This window comes from Papio anubis, chromosome 3 (assembly GCF_008728515.1).
Source record: "Papio anubis isolate 15944 chromosome 3, Panubis1.0, whole genome shotgun sequence".
Lineage (NCBI taxonomy): Eukaryota > Metazoa > Chordata > Mammalia > Primates > Cercopithecidae > Papio > Papio anubis.
Window position 1 is genome coordinate 130,298,692 of NC_044978.1, and position 20,180 is coordinate 130,318,871.

The following is a 20,180-nucleotide window of genomic DNA, read 5'->3' on the forward strand; positions in this document are numbered from 1 at the left end:
ATGACAGCTGTGCTGTCATTTCTTATTTAGGCCCAGCTGCCTAATAATAGCAAGGTAACATTATTAATAAATTACTAGCATAGCTAGTTAGAGAATGTACAATCTAATTACATATAGTTTTAAATTCACTACAGGCAAAATGCTCACTACTTTTCCACATATGATTCACAGTCCCGTCTTCAGTGGCATTGAACCACAGCCTTTGTAGACTACTCATTAGTATTCAGGATAAGAAACAATTGCTTGGAACAGGAAACACAGAAGCCAGACATTTGGCAACATCACACAGAGTTCACTGCTGAAGTCAACTGGCGAAGCGACGCTGGACTGACAGAAACTGGCCTCTGTTGCCATGGAAACAGCAGTGAACTGTGTTGGTAAATAGTTTGAGTTCTCTCACCTGCCGGGGCATAAATTCAAAATTTACTGCTGATTTTTAAGTCTACTATTTGTAAGTGGCCTATTTAGGGAGTAAATACTGGAAATCATTCTTTGCTTCAGAAAAATCATCCAAACCTTTGCAAAAACATCTGAGTCTTAAGGTATCCAAACACAATTAAAAGTAATTGTGCAGAATACCTGACAAAAGCCAGTCTATCTATTCATTCTAATGGCTGCCTATTTTGCCAAAAACTACTTCCTAAAAGTATATAAATAAAATAAAAATAAAAATGGTAAGGAAGTGGAGGTAATACTAATCCCCAAGAAAAAGACTTTTCCAAATTCACAGTGAGGATTCATGCCACTGCTTAATTTTATTTCAAGCGACATTTATTTTAAATTTCCCCCGTCCTCACTCATAGCAAAATGAGCCAAGTCAGGCTGCCTCCTGTCCACGTTAGACTCAAACATCCCATTACGGGAATTCCTCTGTCTGGATATTACAATCATTATTACCCCTAAATTATAAATGCATAAAGTATGACAGAAGAAAAATGTCTCGACTGCAGCAGTTCAGGAAAACAGCCATAGTGCAAGCCTCTAATTCTCAGCTCTCTTAATCCACATGTCTCCTAGGTCATTCTGGCTTCATTAAGCTTCTTCCTTCAACTCTTTTCGATTTCATGCTAAATTATATTTTTCCATAAAGTCTACAAGTGAAAACGTCATTTTGGTTTTTGCTCTAAGAAACCAATTCTCCCTTATCAACAACTGCTAAAATAGTCCCATTACCCTTTTCTGTGACTTCTACTTTTGTTCATCAATAAGCATTTACCAAGTAAACCTCTGTAAGTCATGTGCTATATGCTTGGCAAAGGAAGAAGTGATATAAAGATGAAAAAAAATGTTTTCTGCTTTTAAAGATGTAGTCTAGCAGGAAAACTAGAAAGAGATAGATAGATAGATAGATAGATAGATAGATAGATAGATAGATAGATAGATAGATAGATAGATGATAGACAGACAGATAACAATTTGATAAACACAGTAGAGAAAGTAGACTAAAAGTACAATGGGAACACTGTGAAGAAAAAGCTAATTTTGCTTAGGGAAATAGAGAATGTCACACTGAGAAGGTGGTGTTTTCACCATATCTCAAAGGAGTTTTATATGTGGTAGTTAGAAAAGGCAGGTACTGAAAAATAATTTTCAAAAAGTTGAAAACGTTGCTCTCATTCACATATAAAATGAACACGTGTCAAATATTTTATCTGACTTACAGAGATTTATGACCTCTACTGGACAAAATTCATTTGCATTAGTATTCATATTGCATTAGTATATTAGTATGAACAAAAACCATTTGTATTGCTACAGATAAGAATCATCTGCACTGCTATCAGCTTTCTACAACTTAACTTCTACCACTACCAAATCATAGAATAGTCCAGTTGATAGAAAGTCAATCAACTCCACACATACCTATGGAATCAACAGGCCCCACAGGATCTTCTAGATAGCACCCAGTCGTCTTTTTAGTCCATTTCCAAGTCTTGAACAGTTTTTTCTGGCAGAAGAAATAGGCATTCCAGATTTTTGGGAAAATACATTAAAAACAAAGAGATCTGGAAAAGTAAGTATTTGGAAATGACTAAAAATGAGGCAGTAGGAGGAAAGGAAAGTGAATAAAGTCACGGAAAGAAGTTAAGTTTACACGGGAATGGGAATTTGGGGCCAAATTGTGAAAGATTTCATGTGCCATGCAAGCATATAGACTGTCCAAAAACAGTGGGAAGCCACTGAAGAATTTTAAACCTTCAAGTGTCAAGTTAAAAGATGTTTTTTGTTTCCTCACCCTTAATGCTTAATCTATTCAAATCTGCATTGTCTACCATTGTGGTTTGTTTGGGAGTATTTCTTAATTTAACATTAAATTTCTTTCTGTTTGTTTTCTAGACTGTAAAAATGTCTCCATTTCTGATATTTTTTTTCACTTATTCAAAGCCCTTAATTCCTCTAGTCCTCTTGGTTATCTCACGACGTACTTAATATGTTGCTATTCTTTTTTCAAATGTAAGTTACACACTTAACTTGTGAAAATCCAATGGCCCTAATTTCCACTCAAGGGCATAGCTGAGAGACCACTTATTTTTTAGGGACAGTGTTGTCTAAATTAAAAATATATGGTACTTCTTGATTATTTAGTATTGTGTACCTATATTACACCTGAAGAACATTAATATTTATTTTACTGAGCCTTTTTTCAAATATTTTTTAAAATTCTAACCCATTGTTGATACACATTTTATTTATAATAATGTGATATATAATATATATTACTTATGTTATACCCCTGTTAGTTTCATATCAAGAAAAGACTTCCATCCATAAATGCTAACCTAGTAAAGAATCATGTAGACTTTGGGAAATTAAACCAATTCTCACTGTATTGTTTTAAGATTATTCCTCTGAGAAAGCTTATGTTTCCATTATGTCAGACTTAGAATCATTTTCAATAACTAAATGATAGTCATGTACTAGAATTAAAACTATTAAAAATCAAAGAAAAGGTAATCCTGAAATATAGTGGTATGGCGGAACAGATATTTCATTTTTCTAAGTTTTAATAAAAACAAAATCAAGGCCAGGCACAGTGGCTCATGCCTGTAATCCCAGCACTTTGGGAGGTTAAGGTGGGGGGATCACCTGAGATCAGGAGTTCGAGACCAGCATGGCCAACATGGCAAAACCCCGTCTCTACTAAAAATACAAAAATTAGCCGAGCATGGTGGCCAGCACCTGTAATCCCTGCTACTCGGAAGGCTGAGGCAGGAGAATCACCTGAACCCGGGAGGCAGAGGTTCCAATGAGCTGAGATCGCACCACTGCACTACAGCCCGGGCGACAAGAGTGAGACTCCATCTCAAAAAGAAAAAAAAAAAAAAATCAAAACAGACAATCACTTTCTTTTTAAGACAAGCAGGAGTCTATTGTAATACACAGTTTTTTAATCAAGGAAATGGAATCAATTGTCAATGCTTAATATTAATATTATCATAATTTAAAATAATACAACTGGCAAATAAAGAAACAGATAATTTGTTTGATATTATTGGGACTTTATTTTATATGCACTAATACAGGAATTACCCAACTTTTTACCAAGATGCTCTTAAAAATAATTGAGGACCCAAAAGAGCTTCTATTTATGATCATTATATCTATCAGATTTACTGCATCAGAAATTAAGCTAAAAAATGTTTAAATATTAATGTAAGTAACCACAATAAACCCATTAAATATTAGCAAAATTAATGTATGTTTTTTAAAAACTACATGTTTTAAAATGTGTGAGAAGAGTGGCAGTGTTTTATATTTTTGCACATCTATTTAATATCTTCCTTAATAGAGGATAGCTAGATTCTCATTCAATCTATTGTGATATCACATATCATGTGGCCTCTGGAAAAATTTACTTTACATTTCTGAAAGGATGAGCATGAAAACGGTAAATAGTATTTTTGCAGTATTATGAAAATATTTTTTGCCTTGCACATTTCTTGCAAGTGTCTCAGAGACTTCCAGGGGTCCCCAAATCATACTTCGCAAACAACTGCACTAATGTATTCACTCGAAACTACTTTGAGGGAATATGTCCATAAGCAAATCAGTTGCATCAGTTTGAGAATTCTGAAGATACTATCTTACATTAGTCTTAAAACAGTAATTACAGTGTAGTATGCCCAGAAATATTATAGAAAACAAAATACACACTATAATACATTATAATTTTCTCCTTCAATATAACAAAATGAAAAATAGATTTCCTTAGAGGGAGAATCAAAGAAAAATGTGGCATATATTTGCTGTTCGTTTGGGATAATTTCAGCAATTAAAAACAGATTGAACTCTAACATTTTTCTCACATAGCCTTTACCCATTAGATGAAAATCTTGCCATGAAGGCCTCGAGCACTAACGCTGCAGTAATAATTACTCTCTATGTGTGCCCACATTTATATGTAGTATCTGTGGAGGGAAATATCTCCCTTTGAATTCTGGGTATTTTTACATGGCTGAGATAAGCTTAGAGTCTATAATTCAAGCACGGGTCTAGTGACTTTCTAAGTCTGGGCAGTCATTCAAATTGTAAACCATGTAGCATAAGAAGAGCCAGATGAGTAAATGAAGCATAGCTAGGGTGATATCCTGGGGGAAAAAAGAAGCTCCCCAAAGTCTTCTTCTGACTCACGGTGGCATAAATTGAGATTCCAGTTCTCTGAGCTACATTTTCAGAAAAGGTGGTTTCTGGTCCTTTACTTAGAAAATAAATATGTCTTTACATAGTCTACCTTGTAATAGAAGAACTCCATGGGCTCACATTACAGTTTCAGGTGAGTTTTTAATACGCTAAAGGCAGATCTTAGAGCCTTTCTAATTTGTACCCGAGAGGTACCTAGAGTGATGACAGTTCAATTCCATTCAACTGGCCTAATACTTTTTACAAGTAACTCATACAAGTATGCATGAGTGTGGGAACTAGGGAGTTGAACCAGTGTTATAAAATGTAATGTTGATTATAACACAAGAAACTTTAAGAGAAGTGCAAAGGGCTATAGAAATTCATAAAGAAAAGAGAATGCTTTAAGTTGGAGAAAGAAGAAGGAGTTAGTGGTGTGAGACAGACATACCCAGGCAAATAAGATTTTAAAACGTAGAAATGGGAACCAAGGTTATCCCAGGGGAAATAAATAGCTTTAAAAGAATGCAAAGACAGAAAACAGAAACATATGACTCACATTCAGGAAACTGTGAAGAGTCTAGTTTGGTTGGGACATAGACTTTTTGGGCAAACAGGGGATGTTAATAGGGAATAGTAGAGTGGTGGAATATTGTCAAGGTCCTTCATTTCCAGGCTGAGAAGTCTGTAGTTAATTCTAAGGTGAAAGGGAATCATTAAAGATTTTATTAGTAGTCTCAGAGTCTTGCATCAGATGGATTTAGAGAAAAGAGCAGTAGGACAACAGCACGCAGCCGTTATCTAAGTCAAGGCAAGACGCAATGAATGGGTCCTGAGCTACAGCTCCAGCTGCAGAATTATAGAGGCAAGAAACATTTTCCAAGACAAAACTATAAAGTGAACCAACAGGTGAATATAACAATTAACAGAGAAAGGCCTGCAGAAAGTGACTCCAATTCTGATACTAGTCCATTAGGGAAATGATGATATCATTCATATTAATAGGGAAGTACAAAAAAAGAGAATTGTTTGGGAGAAGGAAAATGGTTATTGAACATGTTAAATTTCAGAATAGAGGTTAAGTGAGCATTTGAAAGTAGAGAGTAGGGGCTGAGACTCCTCTACTTGTGATCTTTGTACATACCTTTATACCTTAAACTTCCAAAGGGGTGGGAGATAAGAAAGAGCTTCTTATCTAATTGAAAAAGAGATTGATTTTTATCATTTCATTTTCTTGCGAAGAATGAAACATCTGGTATTATCCTATATTTCTGCTATAGCTTAAAATGAGTACAGTCTTCCTACAAGCTGCCACTTTTCTTTGCTGAATCGCTGTCTTGAAGATCAGAAAGAGGAAAAAGAAAAGGGGAAAACATAAACTTGTAAGAGGACATGATAATTGAAAATCTCTATGCCTCTATTTTTAGATAAATTCCTGCAGGCCATTCCCCCTTTTACAAGTGAGAATGTGTCTCACGACATGATTTAGTTAAATTATAAATAGCCCATTTAGATGCATCTATCCAAGAATAATACCCACAAACTACTTACCTGATGAATCGGCGGGCTTTTAACTTAGTTTAGAATAGACTGGGACAATGACGCATCTATTCTCTGACCCAGAAGAAAGATTCCCAAAGCTACCTGGGATTTGAAAGAAAGCATACCATTTAAAAATAAATGATCATCTACCTTTTCTGCTAAATTTGCTAATATGAACTGGCATAAGATTGAAGTTATTAAAGCTAACTATTTTGATATTTAAATTGTACTCAGTAAACTTCATTTCATTTCATAATACTAAAAACTCTCAATATGGTGATGAATGAGTTAACATATAAAAAGTCCTCAGAATAGCTCCTGGCAGATAGTCAGGTGCTATGTAAATACTGCTATCATCATCGTTATTATCACACTCATCAATAACTGAAAACTTGAGACACTGAAATTTCTTCCATGCATAAAACTGAAAACAGTGTGAGTGTGTGTATATATACACACATTTTATATCCTACAATCCTTACATTAAAATGGAAAAAATAAATCATTTTAAATGCAGTCTTATGGGACGGTATTCTTTGCTGGCACTGACATCTGGCCCCTGTTTTGGTTTTTTTGTTATTTATTTTGTAACTTGCCTCCTTATTTAAAAGCTCTACTGCATACTATATAAGTGAAATAAAAAATAATTGAGGCTGTAATGCAGTCCCACATTCCCCACTGATGCTGCTCAGTGTGAATATCTCCACCTCTCCATTGCTGGGGCAGGCAAACCATGGTCAGATACACAGAACAGATGAACTCTGGCATGCAGGTCTTCTTGACCCCTCTGTGCACAAGCACTGCATCAATATAATAAGGGAAAGAGGCATATGCTCAGGAACTAAAGACCAAGGGCTACATTACCTTCAGCCTCCTGCAGCCTGCATTCAACAGTCTACACCGTAATTGCATTAAGGAGATGCTTCCAGCAATACTGAAGTAATCAGAAAATCAACAACTGGGGCTTTTTCCATTTCTGGCTATAACCTAGAAATCATTTGTGGTGGTTAAAAGTATGCCCCCAGAGCCAATTAGTCTCAGTTCAATTCCAGCACTGCTACCAAGGTGTGCGATCTTGGGCAAGTTACTGACCTCCCTCTTCCTCAGTGACAATTTCACAAAATGGACATAATAAAGGGATATTCTCCATTGAACCATCAAGAAGAATCAGAGTTAAGACATGGCAAGAAGTTAAAGCAGTGCCCGGCATGTAGCAAGTGCTTAATAATGCAACTTAAGCTTGCAACAGTATGTGCCAGGCCACACCCAGGCCTAAAGATTAAGCACTGCACCACTATCCTTTGAACTGTTTGAGCCTGTGAAAGGAAAATATCTCCGGCCCCCAAAATCACTAGGGAAAACTCAAGCTGGAAACTGCTTAAGGCAAACCTGTCTCCCATTCTATTCAAAGTTATCCCTCTGCTCACTGAGATACATGCTTTATCTAATTGCCTCCTTTGGAAAGGCTAATCAGAAACTCAAAATAATGCAACATTTATGTCTCACCTATCTGTGACCTGGAAGCTCCTCCCCCTCTTCTAGTCTTCCTGCCTTGCTTCAGGATGTCCCACCTTTCCAGACAGAACCAAAGTACTTCTTACATGTACTGATTCACATCTCATGTCTCCCTAAAATGTATAGAACCAAGCTGTGCCCCGACCACCTTGGGCACATGTCGGGATTTCCTGAGGCTGTGTCACAGGCCCATCCTAAACCTTGGCAAAATAAACTTTCTAAATTAACTGAGACCTATCTCTGATTTTCTGGGTTCACAAGTCATATGTTAGTAACATCATTCTAAGCGAATTTGCAATGCCCTCTATTTTGGCTTTTATTTGAAAATACAGAGAATATATTTCTTGAATATGGGTCATCCATTTTTATACCAAGTAATATACAACTGAATGACTTGATGAAGTGTGAAGGTTTCTGATCAATGTGCATAGTACATTGGCTTTACCACCAGTAACTTTCTTATAAGCAACATAAACATGATATTACTATTGTGAAAATACCAGTATATAATATCAAGGGAGAAGTTGATTCTAAAATTGCTGACAGCCTTGAAACCTATTGAAATGCTTTACATGCCTAAACTTGAGTCTTATTTTTAATATATAGTTCACTTCCTTGAGACACTATTTATGATGGCTTGCTCTCTGTTATTTTTTTCCTAATTTCTTACTGCGTGATTTAGTGGTTTTTCTTCTCAAGGAAGATTCTTTATTCCTTTCTTGCTGTGGAATGTTTTTCATGATGGCAATTTTAATTATTTACTCCACATCTCCTACTGTGGCATAGGTCAGAACACTAGAACATTACTTTTAAGATGGGCCGTTATATAAGTTTCCTGTAAGAGTCCAAGGTCAAAGTCAGACCCACAGATACACAATATTAAGACACCAAATCCCAAGCACTATATGATTACACAGTTTTAAGTTACACACACCCCCCCCCCCCACACCCACACACACACAACAGAGTCAACCATGTGGGCTGTGCATATTTGTCCTGAAAAACAAACATCTAAGCTAATATGCAAACAAATGTAACACATACTGCTTGAATAGCATAAATGTATTAATATCAACAAAAATGACTCAACATTAACAAAGAAGCTTAAAAGATAAAATATTGAGGAGAAAGTTATAAACCACAAATCCTAGGCTCTCGTCTTATTATTCATTAGTTTTATGGATAATCCAAGGTAAATCTTTACCTCTTCTATGATTCTCAGTTTTTCCATCATGACTGTATAATTCTTAATGGCACTGATCTTACATTATAGGATACCTTTAGGATAGTTCTTGTTTGGAATTTGAGGACCTCTACCTTCAACATTGTCACTAAGAAAAACAATTTTTATTATCTTGTGGAGAGCAAATAAGACTTTAAAGGACTGTAACTGCATTTAATTACATTTTGTCAGCAAATGATGACAACTTCTAACTCTCCCTTTGCAGAAATGGTCTACGTATTTAGTAGTTTCTACCCCAAGTATGATGGTAGAAATGGTGAGACTCTTTATTCCTAGGTGTGTTGCCTACTTCTGGTTACAGAGATTTGGTTATATCAAAGGCAAGCCCTCTGTCACATGCCTCTCTAAAAAGAGAGTCACACTGGTCCCAGGATCCAGAACCTTTGGGGACTACTGAAGAATTCCACTTTCAGGCAAAAGGTAGGAACTGTGAAGATACTCTCTGGGTGTTAAAATCACTGTATTTCATAAGAAACAAAAAGAAAGATCAATCCTTTGATCAGACTCTATCTCTTGTTCTTCTACACCTTCTGTTTTATTATTTTATAAAAAAATCAAAATAGCCAACAGAGGGAAAGCATCCCAAAATGGGGCAGACTCAAAGAAATATTATTTTGTATACATCCTTATACTATCTGACCATGATTTCTTCTGGAATGAACAATGACAAAACTAATAAACTCACAAGTCAGTACTATGTGCATTCTGTACTAATAAATATATATGGACATAGAATTGGAAGTTTGAGACTATTGTTCAACCTAACTGAGGCATCCTTCTTTCATCCTAACGCTGGTTATCCAGCTTAAACACTTCTAGTGACAAGCAGCTTGTGACCACATGAAACAATTTCTTCTATTTTTGGACAGAACTAATGGTTTTAAATGCTGTTCTTTATATTAAACTAACATGGACATCACTAGCAATTCTATTTAGTCATCATAGTAAGTGCCTTTTTGGATCCCACACACCATATTCTAATTTTTGTTACATGTGACTAGTTGAGTATTTTCGTATGTGGAAACTAGTCACATGTAACAAAAATTAGAATATGGTGTGTGGGATCCAAAAAGGCACTTACTATGATGACTAAATTCCACATACGAAAATATTCATAGTGTCCTTCCAACTGCTCCTTATTCACCATACATACAAAGCAACTTATTGGAAATATTTCTGAAACTTGCTGGACTTCTGGTTGAAAGGTGAATAGCAAGTGTATTACATTGTATCTGAAATACTATCTGAAAATTAGAATTCAAACTCACAATAAATTTAAGGTTTTTCACATAGTCCAACTCACTACAATTCTCTCAGAGTTAATGATTTAGGTGAAACAATGTAAAGAGGGACTGTAGGATATTAAGTGATATCTAACAGAGATCATTTCCCAAATTCAGGTTACAGTGGTTCGTGGCTTAGCTGGAAATCAGGGAACTCCACTAGAAGTGTTTTGTAATCAGAAGAATCCAGCATCAGACAGTCCAACCAGACAGGAATTGATTTGTCAGTCTTATACTTAAAAACTTAATAGTGGAGAAATAGTATTGGGTTGTCTATGTTCAATTTTAGAGCAATTTCCTGGCATCAGTGTAAGGAACACAAAACTATGTGTACTTTTGGCATTGATATCATTTAAGCTGGTATTCTAAGTTTATGAGCATAAATTCTTTATTTTATTTTTGCAACTATATATATGTGTATGCACACGTAGATAAATATGTAGTCATATACATACATGAACATAAATATGTAGGCATATACATACATATGTATAAATGTGAATGCGTAATAATATGCACTTGCGTAGATGAATGGATGGATGGATGAATGGATGATGGATAGATGGATGAATAGATATACTTTTTTCAATTGATTTATGGCAAAGATGCCACTGCAGTGTAGTGAGGAATGTGATGGTTCTGCGTCCATTGAATCTGCATTTGAAAAACAAAATAATATGAACTCTAATCTTTCCTTTGACACCACACATAATGGATCACAGACCCAAGTGCAAATGCTTAAAAAGCATCTAGAAAATAAATAAGGGAATTATGTCTTTGAGATAGGCAAATATTTCTTCAAAAGAACACACATAAAAGCAATAACCAAAAAATAAAAGGTTGATATATTGAGCCTCATTAAAATTAAAAATCTCTTGCTGGTCAAAAGCCTCTGTTAAGAAAGTATAAAGACCAGACATGGAAAGATGTTGAAATCTACCTATTCAACAGAGGACTTATAAAGAACTATAATATCAGGAAGAAAAAACAACTCAGTTTTTTAAAAGTGGGCAAGATAGTAGAATAAGCACTTCACTAAAGAAGACATCCAAGTGGCCAGAAAGCAGATTAAAATATTCTCAACATTGTTTGTCATTAGGAAAATTCAGTTTAAGACCACAATAAGATATCTATACAACCAGGATAGCAACTAACATTTCTAAAACTGACAATAATACCAAGTAGCAACTGCAGCAACTGAACTCAGAAACATTTCCGGTAGGAATACAAATTGTCACAATAACTTTGGAACACTGTATAGCAGTATCTTCCAAAGCTAAACATACAGCGATCCAATGATCTAGCACTTCCATCCCAGATGTATACACAAGTACATATGTTCACCAAAAGTCAAGTGCAAGAATGTTCAAAAGAGCCAAAACTAGAAGCAACACATATATTTATCAACAGTAGAGATGACAAAATATATTTGGATATATTCATACAAGGAATCCTACAAGCAATGCAAAAGATCAGACTACAGCCACAAAAAACAGCATGGATGGACTTTACAGACATAATGCTGAGTGAAAAGCAGAAACAAAAACAGTATTTACTATATAATGCCATTTATATCAAGTTCAGAATAGGCAAAACTAACTTAGAATGACAGACGTCAGAAGAGCCATTGCCTTTGGAAGGTATTGACTGGACAGAAGCCCAAAGGAGCCTTCCAGGCTCCTGGAAATATTCTAGATCTTGACCATTTGGTGGATAGATAGATGATATGGTTTCTCTCTGTGTCCCCACCAAAATCTCACATTGAATTGTACTCCCATAATTCCCACGTGTTGTGGGAGGGACCCGCTGGGAGATAATTTGAATCATGGGGGCAGTTTTTCCCATACTGTTCTCATGCTAGTGAATAAGTCTCACAAGATCTGATGGTTTTATTAGAGATTTCCGCTTTTGCATCTTCTTCATTTTCTCTTGCTGCTGCCATGTAAGAAGTGCCTTTCACCTCCCATCATGATTCTGAGCCCTTCCCAGCCATGTGGAGCTTTAAGTCCAATTAAACCTCTTTTTCTTCCCAGTCTTGGGTATGTCTTTATCAGCAGCATGAAAATGGACTAATCCAATAGGTATATACATGTGTGAAAATTTATCACACTGTACATTTAAGATACATGACCTTACTGCATATAACTCAATAGAAATAGAAGTTGTTGTTTTCTGATTACAAAGAGAATATATGCAAGGAAAATACTTAGATATACAACATTAAAAAAAAATCAACCATAATACCATCTAGAGTGATAAGGGAATATATTGATATGCGTAACAAACTTAAGACCATATTACACACCCAATCTTCTATTTCTTTCCTCTTAAAATGAAAGCTTTGTGTCATAAAATTTTCTATGTTTTAATGTCTACAAAGTATTCCAACACATAGAATTATTTTTAACCTATCCCTTATTAATGAACATTTTAAATGTTTTTAATGTTTAAAATACTTTTTAAAAATTCTAATGCTTATATATTTAGCTATTATACATTACAGTAGATGAATATCCCTACATAGTCTTTGATGACACACATAAAAATGCATTTGAGAGGATAGAACTGGAGGTCATTATGTTATGTGAAATAAGTCAGGCACAGAAAGACAAACATCACATGTTCTTATTTATTTATGGGATCTAAAAATCAAAACAATTGAACTCATGGAGATAAGAGTAGAAGGATGGTTACCAGAGGGTGGAAGGTGTAGTAGGGGGTGGGGGACATGGGGGGAGTGGTTAATGTAATAGGTACAAAAATTAGTTAGCAAAAAATTAATAAGACCTAGCATTTGAAAGCACAGCAGGCTGACTATAGTCAATAATAATTTAATTGTACATTTTAAAATAACTAAAAGAGTTATTGGATTGTTTGTAACACAAAGAATAAATGCTTCAGTAGATGGATGCCCCATTTTCCATGATGTGATTATTATGCATTACCTGCCTGTATCAAAATATCTCAGGCACCCCATAAACATATACACCTACTATGTACCTACAAAAAAATTAAAAAATTAAAAAATATTTAAATGCATTTCAGAAATGAAAATACTAAACCCAACAATGTAAACATTTTCTAGAGGACTTAAGATGTAGTATATTGTCAAATTACCCTCAAGAATATAGTACCATAATAGTTTTTGCCTGTTAATTTTATTTATGTGTATGTACAGGATTGTTTTCTAATTCAAATAACCAAAATTATATAACCTTGGCAAAGTAGTACATTTTTAATGCTGACACAGACATATCAAGCAAGAAAAATGATGTATACAGAAGTCACTCAACTTCAAATGTAGATTACATTAACTTTTCTTCGAGTAGACTTATTGAAAAAGTATTTAATACTTCTGAGACATATATAGAAATACAAAATAAAGTATTACTTTCTTCCCCGAAAGCAGTAAAAGGTTATATACTTAAGACTCTTTTCTTCTGTGCAAGTAAGTCTCTATACCTACTCTTAAATGGGATTTGTCTATAAATTTTTTTTGAAAGGACATCACTGCTAGAGTGGTATCCTCACTAGAAATGCCTCTTTAACAAACATTGGTGCTACTCCCTAATGCTGATGTTATACTGAAATTTTCATTCCTCCAGAATTGATGCAAATCATATCAAACACTACACCATACAACAAAGAAAAAGCGATAACAAAGGGAAGTATATTAGCATAGCAAATACTTAGCAATACATGACTTACTGCATACACCAAAAATAATATTCACATCTGAAAAAACATTGCAGTGAGTTAAAGCCTAGCATTTATATATATTTTTTTCATTCTAAAGCAAAATGGACCAAACAACTTAAAACCAACTTTTTCTTAAGGAAAGAGAGAGAGTATTGACATATAAACATAAATCTGAATTGGTCATATGACTAATAATATCTATGTACAAATTATCCTTTCCAGGGATATCTCACAGTAAATTCAATAAAATACAATTTCAATGTATGTCTCTGACTCCCTGTCACACATGCATATACATATGCACAGAAAAACACTACGTATTTAATGTACAGGTGAATTTGCAATTATTTCTCATTGGTCGAAATAAGACAGAAAAGCAAAGCATTTCACTTTTATTAAGATGAACAATAATTTATAAGGTGATATGATTTTCATCTCAGGAAAGAAAATGGTCATTGACTAAGAAAGCAGCCGTGGCAGACAGAGATTGGTCCAGGGGCTGCAAATTCAAGTGCCCACAGGGACTACACAGGTATCGTAGATGCATGAGGAAGCTGAGCTGAATCCTGGCAACCTACAAAACACGAGCCATCCTAACAGCATTAGCCGCAGTCAGTTGTTGCCGTAGTAGAAATGCCCACCTTATGCTTCAGATTTTATCATTTTTCATGAGAAGGAATTTTTTAACGCTGGATTTTAAAAAGCTTCTAATTAATACTTAAATTTGTTGAACCATGTACGAGCCTTATTAAACATGGACTCATCCCAAAGTAAATCAGTTTGCAATCTCTATCTAGTCCATAAAGGAGAAATAATCTGCCCAAAATCACACAGTAGGGCATTGGCACATCCAAAAGAGGTTTGTCCCTCCAAGAGGTGTGCCCATCCCCACCACCCAGTTTGCTGCATTCTCTGACAAAGTTGTATTCCAAAACCACATTTTGTCACATGTTCTCTGGGGTACCACTATGAATCTGGGCTATTACAGTTTTCCTTTTCTATTAGAATCTCCCTCCTAATCTCAATCATAAAAACTCCAATTAGATCAGCCTCCCATGCATCTGAGGTTCCTTCTCACATTTGTACTTTCGTTCAGGTTCTTCTCCCTCCCTGGAAGATGCCCATTACTCCGCCCTCCTTTGTCCTGCCCACCTCTCAGGGCCAGACTTAAATACTGTACTTCTAGGAAGATTTCTTTGAAGCTCACAATGAAGTCTTCTTTCTTTGAAATACTACTGCTCTTCTAATCAGTACAGTGCCATATTATCTATTGATTATGCTTTCTGTTTTATAGTATTTATATACCCAAATCTACTATAAATTCCTTTAGAGTTCAAACTCTTGTCTTTTCCTTCTCTCACACTATCTACATTCTAACACATTACTAATTCTAACATATTAATTCTAACATTTTACTAAGCAGGTGCTAAATACTCAAGAAATAGTCTTAACTGGTTGACCTCATACCTCTTCCAGGATGGATAAGGATGCCATAAATAATCCTGGAAATTATTTGCCATGCTATTTTAGCATCTCTATTAGTTTCTGAGGGCTGCCATGACAAAGTACTGCAAGCTTGCTGTGAAACAATGGACATTTATTCTCTCACAGTCCTGGAGGCTATAAGTCAGAAATCAGGCTATTGGCAGGACCATGCTCTCTCTGAAGGCTCTAGAAGAGCTCCATTTCTTGCTTCTTCTTGCTTCTGGTGGTTGCCAGCAATCCTTGGAGTTCTCTGCCTTTTAGCTGGACCACTCCAGTCTCTGCCTCTGTCTTCCCATTGCCTTCTCCCAATGTGTCTGTGTCTCTGTGTCCAAATTTCCCTCTTTTCATAAGGACATCAATTATATTGGATTTAGGGGCCCTCTCACATCCAGTAGGACCTCATCTTAACCTGATTACATCTCCAAAGACCATCTCTCCAAAATAAAATTAAAATCACATCCATAGTTTTCTTATGGACATAAATTTTGAGGGGACAGTATTCCATTTTATATAGCAGCTACCCTATTCAGGGTTGATTTTATGTAGAATTCAAAATAGCAGTAACCACTGGAGAATAAACAATACTCTAAAATAAATATACTGAGCTTTTGTTGCCTACATTTTTTAAAGGAGTATCATAATTTGGGGTATTTGGAGAAACCCACTCATAACAAAACTAAAAAAAAATCTAGAGAAAAGTTCAAAATTATAAAACATTGGCTGATTTTAGGCTGTATTGCCCCATGCATCTTGAAGTATCTACAGATTTAAACACTTCAGTCATCTGTAAGAAGCCCTATTGAGAAAGTTAAACAAGATAATAAGGAGAAATAATCTGCCCAAAGTCACAAAGTGGAAAAAGAAGAAGAGATGACAGAAAGGTTTTGTCCCCCATTTCCTTGCATCATCTGAAGGGCTTCTCTGATCTTGTCTGACAGTTATTATATCTATTACTGTGCCTATGGTAGCACTTACATAAATCAAGTAAATAGATCTAGCCTCCAGCCACCAGAAGTTTGCAATTTACAGATGTTTACATAAATTAATAATTTATATTAGGCTGGCAGTACGATACATTGGAAATATCCCTAAGTATAGTCATCACAGCCCTGCCATTACTAATTGCAGGACCTGAGCAGGTTGCATAACCTCTCTCCATAGCACTTCTTCACTTGAAAGTTAAAGTGGGACAGGCTAGATTATCTCTAAAGTCCCTTCCAACTCTAAGTGGAAAGGCGGAACATCTACATTTACTGAACCTCTTTGTTGGAGGGTATCTCAGAAGTTAAATAGAAGAAGGGACCAACACACATTCTTCAGTTCAAGGTTTCAGAAGACTAGAATAGCATTTCAATACATCACTTCCACAGAAACAGGGTGAGTAAAACTTTGGTTGCAGAATGGAAAATCTATTGATAAAAGAAGACAAGTGAGGGGGACCCAGGAGGTGAGAACTAGGGAATGCAAGACAATATGGGAAGTAGGCGGGCAAATTAACTGAGAAGGGTAAAGGGAGAAGCCATGCCAGGACCAGAAGTTAAGAAGAATAGAACAGGAATTAGAGAGAGAGACTGCTGAAAATTCATTTCAGAGTCCAAAGACTGAAAACATTCCTCACCTAGCGAGGATGGAGACACGTATTTCTCCATTTCAGAAAATTCATGCAAAATAACCAGAATAAATACTCTTGAATAAGGGATGGAACTTCCTCAGTCATTCCATGGTAAAAATTTGAAGCAGTGCAACCACACGCTATCATGAGAAAGTCAGCCCCTATTGGTGCCCTTAGCCACTTCCTTTCACTCCTCTCTGATTTGCAGCCTCAGCTGCAGTGGACAGTTCCAAACAAGCTCAGACATGACTTCTTTTGGCAGCATCCTGACTCCAGGAGGCACTATACCTCTTTCTTCTTTATAGCTGGGGCCTTCTCAACTCCAACTAAACCTGCTCAGCCCTTAAACAAGCCCGTTCTGAAGTACTAGAAGAGTTAATATCCCCGGGGCAATATTCAATCAATGAGGGATGGCAGCTAATGCTCCCAAGTGCTTCTGCCTCAAGTCCTTATAGAGACAACCCTGGGATACCTAATTTGCCTTCAGGAAGTCTTGATCAATCAAGCCCTACTGCCCAAGGCAGAAACATCTTCCTCTATCTCACTTTCTACTCTCCTCCTCACTCCAGCCCCTCTGAAGTGACTTCCAAAATATACTACTTACACCCAAGTCCTTCTCAGTCTCTGTTGCAGACTCAGATGTTTCAAAACGTTGCCTCATTAGAGAAAGCTCTTGAAAGTAATGAGAAATAGTCAAACTTTAAGAGCAATGGGGTATTTGCAGGCATGAAACCTGGAGTCTAGCTCTGTTACTAAGTTGCTGTATGACCTTAGACAAGCCAGCTAACTCATCCAATCTGTGGTTTTTAAATGCAGCGATCAGACTAGATATCTTAGGTTTTTCCAGTTAACATAGCCTTTAATTTGAAAATATATCTCCCAATCTATAGTTCAGAAATTACGAGACCAAAGAGAGAAGGTTCCACTGCACCTAGATTGTTGGGATGTAATTGCAACTACAGTCTACTATCGTTCAAAACCTTAATGAGAGCCTGCAGTGATAGAACTTGATTCACATTTTCAGCAGTGAGACTTATTTCTATTCCAGGTTCTCAAATACTCTAATAACCCAATCAAATAGAATATCTACACTTTTTATGAAAAAGAATGGTATCAGTGACTTAGAACTTTGGATAATAACAAATCTATATGAGTGGGTCTACTAAATATCCTAAATAAATTGTAAACCTGTTTTGTAACTCCAAGACAGATATATACTGCTCTCATTTGTAACATACCTCCTTTTATATTTTTTAATTTTTTTTTTTAAACAGAGACAGGATGTCACTATGTTGTCCAGGCTGGTCTCACACTCTGGGCCTCAAGCAATCTTCTCTCCTCAGCCTCCCAAAGTGCTGGGGTTACAAGAATAAGCTGCCACACCCAACCTATATCTCCTTTTTAAATAGAAAAATTGAGTTCTATAAAATAAAATCAGATTAATTTTAAATGCCACTGTAATCAAATATTCCTAATTCCATAAAATCATGTCTTAATTCATAACTAAAATATAGCCCCAAATTAATGTCCATGTTTAAGCAGCACAGTAGCATGTTTTGAGTCATGAGAAATTATTTAAGGAACAACTTCTGACAACATTGTTTACAAATCAGAAAAACAGCAGAAAAATTTGTATTTGTTGTCCTTGGCATTTCTTCTCTGCATCAGCTTCTCACTTCACAGGAGACTACATCCCTTACACGTGAAACATTTTGGAACACAATCTAGTCAGCTAGCATACATTCTGCAGAGATTCTATTTATAGAACTCAGAGAATAAGGCAGCACAAAAAAAAGGAGATGTGCAGTTACGAACGTCTAACATAAATTAACTGGTGAGGAGGAAGCAGCCCAACCTGAAGGATGCCTATTAAAACGTCTAAGATCCTTCTCAAGTCTGACCTCTTTGAAGAACTCAAAAGGAAAGAAGCAACAGTAACTTGGAGGCACTCCTATGGCCAAATTCAATTTCAATTCTACATTTGTTTATACGACTAAGTGCCCAGTTCTGAGACTTGGCAGCAATAGCAGAGGTTTGCTATTTGTTTCACATGGTTTTTTACCAAGCAAGGATTATCTCCCATGCTACTACTGCATCTTATTACTGACCTGCCCTTGGGCCCATGGAAACCCCATTCTCTTTCTTGGGGTTTTTAAAGCTAATAAATGTGGCTTATATGCTCATCAAAGTCATTCCATATTTGAAATATTTATGCCAGGAAATAGAAAAGTATTATTTTTCAGATCTCAGGGAAGAAAATCATCCATTTTAAAAATTAACATTAGGCTGGGTGCAGAGATTCACGCTTATAATCCCAGGACTTTGGGAGGCCAAGGCGGGGGGATCACCTGAGGTCAGCAGTTCAAGGCCAGCCTGGCCAACATAGTGAAATCCCATCTCTACTAAAAATACAAAAATTAGCTGGGTGTGTTGGCATGCACCTATAGTCCTAGCTACTCTGGAGCTGAGGCAGAAGAATCACTTGAACCTGGGAGGCAGAGGTTGCAGTGAGCCGAGGTTGCTCCACTGCACTCCAGCCTGGGTGCCTGGGTGACAGAGGGAGCCTCCGTCTCAAAAATAAATAAAAATTAGCATTTATCATCACACATGCTGGAAAGGAGGTGCTGGTAATGAAAGGTAAGCATTTTCTTTGCTCTCTTCCTTATAGTCCCTTTGAAGGAAGATCTATGTCATCTCGAAGTCTCCAAACGTGGTCACATTTTATTTCTATTGTTAATTCATGGCAGGTAAGGCAACACACAGATCTTACATTAATTAGAAATGGTGTTTGCCAATCTGAGCCAGGCATTGAGCTAAGTGCTTTATGTAGGTAATCACATTTAAACCTCACCAAATCATGCTGAGCATCTTAAAGAACTAACCTGTTCAAGATCATACAAAAAGCAAGTGTCAGAATCAATGTTTAAACCAGGTCTATCAGATTCAAAATCATAACCACTCCTACAGCAGTCTATCCAAAACCTGGAAATTCCAGAGATGACTGTAATTAGAAAAGAATTAAACTAAAGATATACAAAGTTCCCAGTCATAGTCTCTGTGGCTTTAGTGCCTAGAAAGAAGATTCAATATAATAATAGCATTATCGACAATTATTTTGCTACTTTATTCAACAGTATATTACTTATTAGGCACACAATTCAAAAGTTAATTTCAGCATAAT

The 20,180-nt window shown here is 36.0% G+C and overlaps 1 protein-coding gene across 16 annotated transcripts in view; it reads right to left on the reverse strand.

Moving 5' to 3' along the window:
- Positions 1 to 20,180, reverse strand: part of MAPK10 (mitogen-activated protein kinase 10) — a 336,526-nt gene that overhangs the window by 278,769 nt on the left and 37,577 nt on the right. The window contains exon 3 of one of the 16 annotated variants that reach the window (XM_009207125.4): positions 6,172 to 6,264. The exons of 14 other annotated variants lie outside the window; for them this stretch is intronic. The gene's annotated coding sequence lies outside the window, so the exon portion shown is untranslated. Of the gene's footprint in view, positions 1 to 1,863; positions 1,883 to 6,171; positions 6,265 to 20,180 lie in introns of those variants that run through there. One more of the 16 variants, XM_021939107.2, reaches the window with a different exon arrangement.